This window comes from Heloderma suspectum, chromosome 7 (assembly GCF_057233095.1).
Source record: "Heloderma suspectum isolate Gila_16-S chromosome 7, 16-S_ref, whole genome shotgun sequence".
Classification (NCBI taxonomy): domain Eukaryota; kingdom Metazoa; phylum Chordata; class Lepidosauria; order Squamata; family Helodermatidae; genus Heloderma; species Heloderma suspectum.
In genome coordinates, this window is record NC_139464.1 from 56,143,441 (window position 1) to 56,149,637 (window position 6,197).

Genomic DNA, 6,197 nt, shown 5'->3' on the forward strand with positions numbered 1-6,197 from the left:
TTGTAAAACACTTTTCACATTAAAACTGCTACATAAATTGTGCCTGGAAATAATCAAGCAGAATATAAATGAAATTGGGCACAAAAGGTTACTTGCACAGTGCCAATTCACTGTGTGGCTTAGCTTGTGCCAGGGAACTTCCAGTAGATTGTGTCTAATTATCTTATTCTTACTACTACTATTACTGCTACTACTACTATGTCACTACCACAAAATAAAGCATATTGTTGAACTGCTCTATTTTATGTTAAGAACATTTTTTAAAAAGATCCACCTAGTCCATTATCTTGCTTTACACAGTGGCCAATCAGATGATTCCAGGAAGCCTACAGGCAGATATGAAAGAAATAGACCTTCCCTATTGTAATGCCCCAGCAACTGAAGTTCGGTGGCATACTGCCTCTGCACTGGAGGTCTGATATAGCCATCATGACTAATACCCATTGAAAGATCTATTCTCCATGAATTTGTCTAATCTCTCTTTAAAGCCATCTAACCTAGTAGCTATCATCACATCTTGTGACAGTGAGTTCCATAATTATGTATGGTTAAATATCAAAGTCCTGCAACAGCCAATGCAACAAACAACAAATGTGTTTTCATAGAGATCCCAGAGCAGGGATGTCACAGAGATGCACAACGGATTCAAATGAGTTTGGGTTTTTATGAATCTGAGCTGCGGGATTCCGTAGCAGGCCAGCTTTTTCTGAGTCGCGCAGATTCTGCGGAATTACAGAACGGTTTTTTACTTCCTAGAATTGTACACAAATTTAGAAATGTAAAAATACGAAAGTTGCTTGAAAATATGCTAATGTATACACCATTTCATATACATATGTATGTGTGTGTGTGTGTGTGTGTATGTATGTGTGTGTATATATATATGTGTATATATATATATATATATATATATATATATATATATATATATAAAGGTAAAGGTGTCCCCAACCAGTCATGTCCAACTCTAGGGTGCGGTGCTCATCCCCGTTTCTAAGCCGAAGAGCCAGCGCTGTCCGAAGACGCTTCCATGGTCATGTGGCCGGCATGACTGAGCACCGAGGTGCACGGAACGCTGTTACCTTTCCCGCTGAAGCGGTACCTATTTATCTACTTGCAATTTCTTGCTTTCGAACTGCTAGGTTGGCAGGAGCTGGGACTGAAGACGGGAGCTCACTCCGTCACGCAGCACTCGGGTCTCGAACTGCTGACCTGCCGACCTTCCAGTCTGCAGTTCAGCGTCTTAACCACTAAGCCACCGTGGCATATATATATATATATATATATATATATATCTGTTTAGCTTCTGCTATGTAGCAATCTTTTTTTTTAATGGGTCCTGCTTATTGATTGTATGCTGAGCTAAGAATAATATGCAAAATATTATGTGCTACTGAAACTTCCATGAATTGTGGCAGACGTTTTTGTGGACTTTTCCAAAAAGGGGGAAAACCCGAGGCTATCAATGAGCAGATGACAGAATGAAAGACACTTGGCAATCCATGAAATACAGATGGAATGAATTTAACAAAATCCATACATCCCTATCCCAAAGTTATACCAACTACCTTTTCCTGAGCTGAATTCTCTGCTGAAAGTGCTGTGGAGCCACTTCAGCCACTAAAGCCTTTTGGGCTACTGGGAAAGAAGGAAGTGCTTTGCCAAGTTCCAAACTGCTTGCTCCATTAGTTTTGCAGCAAACCAAAGAAATGATCTAGATTTATGTTAGATATCCCTCCCAACAATATGAGGGTTCATATAGAGCACAGTAGCTGATCCATGCAAACCATCCTTTATATGTAGTCATATGATTTCTGACCACTTGTGTAGAAGGAGACTCAAGGTCATCCCTCATATTTGTATTGCAAAAAGCATATTTGGCACAGGGTCCTTTTCCAATTTACACTTTGATTTTTCTATTTTTCAAAGAATTCCACTAGTAAGAACATCCACAAGCACTGAGGACTTAAAAAAAAAAAATTAGACTGGAAATAATACACTGGTCAAGACAACTAATTTCCCCTACTTAGAAAGTCTTTGGATCAGAAAGCTGTAAAGATGACTAGAAGGGCAGACCAAGACATTCTGCTGCCTGGGGTGAAGGACAAGATAGCACGTCCTCCATTCTACCTACAGAAAATGATAAGATAAGCAGTTGACTCTTACTTGAACACTAGTGATGGGAGAGCATCTTCCCCCTCACGGGAGGGCAGCAGGTTAGCATAGGGATACAGGGCAGGTTGCCTGGGATACACAGCTCTGTCCTCCAACAGAGGGGAATGGGCAGAGGGCTGTTACTGCTGGCCCTCCACACCACTGAGCGTCTGCTGCCTGAGGTAATTGCCCTCAACTGATGTTGTAGGGCTGGCCCTGGTGAATAGCAACTATTCTGAATCATATGACAACTGCTGCTTAACATTCAGTGTCCATAATGTGCTAGTTGCTGCAGCTGTACAGATCATAGAAATGAAATGGTCTTGCCCACCAACTAAGCTTCAACTATTTAGTTCAACAGACAAAAAAGTATTTGAAGGAAATGCATTGGCCATAGAGATTGTTGCAGAGCTAGCATTTTCAAAAGTTACCCCACATTAAGATTAAATGTGAAAGATTATATTTTTTTAGATTGTAAGCCTGCGGGCAGGGACTGTCTTCTTTGTTCATTTATTGTAAGCCGCTCCGAGAGCCTTTTTTGGCTGAGGAGCAGGATAAAAATGCAATAAATAAATCCATATCATGATACCTCATGGAGAGCCAGTGTAGTGTAGTGGTGAGAGTGACGGACTGGGAGCCGGGAGATCCGGGTTCTAGTCCCCACTTGGCCATGGAAGCTCACTGGGTGACTTTGGGCCAGTCACAGACTCTCAGCCCAACCTACCTCACAGGGTTGTTGTTGTGAGGATACAACGGTGAGGAGGAGGATAATGTAAGCCGCCTTGAGTTCCTTGCGAGAGGGAGAAAGGCGGGGTATAAATGCAATAAATAAATAAATAAAAATAAATAAGCTGCTACATAGATGTTTACAAGGAAGTGACCATTAACTTAATGGACTTTAGTTCTGTGTGAGCTTGATTACTGCATAGCAAAGCATAGGATGTGGCAATAGAGTATGCATATGTTTTTAATGCTGTTTGATCTGCCATATAATTTTTAGAGATGAATCTGCCATACATAGTTAATTTATAATGCAATGGGCCCCTGCCTTAATACAATTGCATGTATGCTCAAAGGAAAATAAATCCTGTATGCTTTAACTGCATAAAATCCACCATTTACTGGATGGTGAGAAGAAGATAAACCCTTAACTTTAGAATCTGCCACTATACTTCTGTTACATTCATCATGAATTATTTCAGTCCTCATTAATTAGTTACTTGAGACAGAAACATATGTACAGTATTCCCAGACTCTGTATAATTAGACAGACAAGGCTGAACACGAATCTGGTCAACTGCTTATGTAACTAATGCATGTGGCATTCTAGTAACTGCAGCTAGGTTCTGCTGCTAGGACATCACTTATATTATGTTACCTGATTAATATGTTTCCCCAAAGGGGAACACAATGAAATTGGAATCTAAAATATTTCCACTGTAGCTTTCCAGAATCTATTACTAGGGATAAAATTTCAGATTTCAGTAGACAGATGTAGGAAGGGGCAAGAAGAGTGATATCCAGTAATTTCCAAAGACCTGCTCTATATACTTTCAAAGATAAATTTCAGTGCCCCACCCCTCAAGAAACCCTGTTTATTTTCAAAGCAGTTGTCATGTATTGTTTTTTTATATCTCACACTAACAACTGCAGTATTATCAACACATTCCCAACAGTGGCTGTTTATTTTAAGCACAGAGATTTGTTGCTTTCGGCATTTGCATCTACATATTCCCATTTCATTGTTGATAAATCATAGTCACTTGCGGTGCAGAACCAGTGAGCTGGACAGTGGTATGGGTGCTCCTGGAAGAGAATGTTAAAAGTTGGGGGACCACCGCACCTGCCACCGTCTCTAAATTATAACCCTGGCAACTAGCTACAGCTCAGTAAGACAAATAAAAACAAGCCGCCACCACGCCAGCCCACAACCCACAAAGATTGTCAATAAAAATAGAATCAGGAACTCCTTAAAGCAAATATTTCAGTATGTGTTGGCTTCTTCACATTTGCATCACATAGGTAGCTAAGTACTAATTAACAATTACTTTTAAGTAGAAGTAGGGTATTCCACAATTTAGGGAGACTTCAAACCTGAATTCATAGTTTATGTGTTGCGACCTTTCACTGGAGTTCTAAAATGAAACTTAATTCATAGACTGACGGTTTTCTAACTAGTTTGGGTCCTTATGAAATTATTGTCTATCATGTCAGTAAGAATTGTTCCAGCAATGCATCACAAGTTAAAACATGCAAAACAGAAACAGAAAACTGCCCTGGCAAATCACTTTTCCAAACATAGTGGCATTCACTTGCTCCTCACCCATCATTCATACAAATCAAAGGAAATCTCACCTAATTCAGTGTTGCAAATCATTGTGCTGACATTGCCTGTTATTAATTTGCTACATTTAGGGTGCAATCCTATGCATGTTTAGACAGAAAAAGGCCCTACAACTCTCAGCATTCCCTAGCCAGCATGTCTGGCTGGGGAATGCTGGGAGTTGTAGGACTTTTTTCTGCCTAACTACAGTATGCATAGGATTGTGCCCTTTAGCATCTAAAGAGAAAATTACTTGCATATCTATTGGATTGCAATGAAAATAATATCAACCTGGCTTTGGTATGTGGATGATAGTGTTTCATCCACTAAGGGCTGAATCCTATGCCTGTTAAGACAGAAGAAAGTCCTACAACTCCCAGCAATCCCCAGCTAGTCATGCTGGGAATTGTAGGACTTTCTTCTGTCTAAACAGGCTTATGATTGTGCCCTAAATATGGCATATGGTAAAGGTTTAAAATTGTTGGTGGCTTGAGGTAACATGTTTTTCACACCTGCTTGTTGAAACTGTCCCTGCAGTTCTATCATGGCACCATTACTTATGGAAAGTAATGAATGTATCTGAATTTATCTGATCTCTGCAAATAAATATAAATAACACAAAATAGTGTGGATGGATTACACAGAAACACAGGAAGCTGTCTTATACCAAGACAAACTATTGGTCCATCAAGCTCAGTATTGTCAAAACTGGCTGGTATGCCTCTCCAGGGTTTCAGACAGGGCTCCTTTCCACCTCTACCTGAAGAGGCCAGGGACTGAATCTGGGACCTTTTGCTTGCAAAGCATGTGCTCTACAACTGAGCTTTGTGTCTTTTCCTCAAAGGGCTGTGGGTTGAAAGCAGTAGATTTGCAAAGTATGATAAATGGCTGCATGGGTTTAACAGAAAGTCTCTGGTAATTATCAGCCCTTGATTTCAGGGCCAGTCTGCATGTTACATCTGTTACTTCATTGCTGGTCTGCATTACTTCCTCATGGTTGGCTCCCACACCATATTGGTAATGTCTAATCACCGTAGCGGTTAGGATCCATGGATGGTCAATATTGAAATCAGACCGATTATGTACTTTGCAGCCAAAGATGGAGAAGCTCTATACAGTCAGTAAAAACAAGACCTGGAGCTGACTGTGGCTCAGATCATGAGCTTCTTATTGCAAAATTTCGGCTTAAGTGAAACAAGTGGAAATGAGTGTTTCCACTTGTTTCAGATTGCTTTGGGAACTATGGTTCCCATTGAGCTAGTAGTAGGTCCCGTTAGCACCTGGACAGTTCTGGATACTGCCCAATGCCTCTATTTTCTAGAATCAGTGTGTGAAGAACAGAATCCAGACCTGATTCTACTAGATGTTTTGCTTAAGATCAGGAGCACCGATGTCTATGCCAATACAACTTCATGCATTGTTAAACATAGCTTAACATGAACAAGGGCTAAAGTAGATAATATCTGTTACTAGTTGTGGCCAAGTTAGAAAAGACCATTAAATGCCCAACATCTACCTGCTCCATGGCAGGCCATAAGGAAGGTCACTGACAGCTGTGAGGGCTGGGATGCCATAGAGGCCTTGGCCTCAGTGTCTACTGCAAGTGGTACCTGTGCCTACAGGAAAGCCTAGAGTCTAGATGTCCAATTCCTTCATGCGTGAAGCACTGACAATGTTGGCAAGAATCCATGTGTCATTCCCCAAGAAACAACAGACAGCA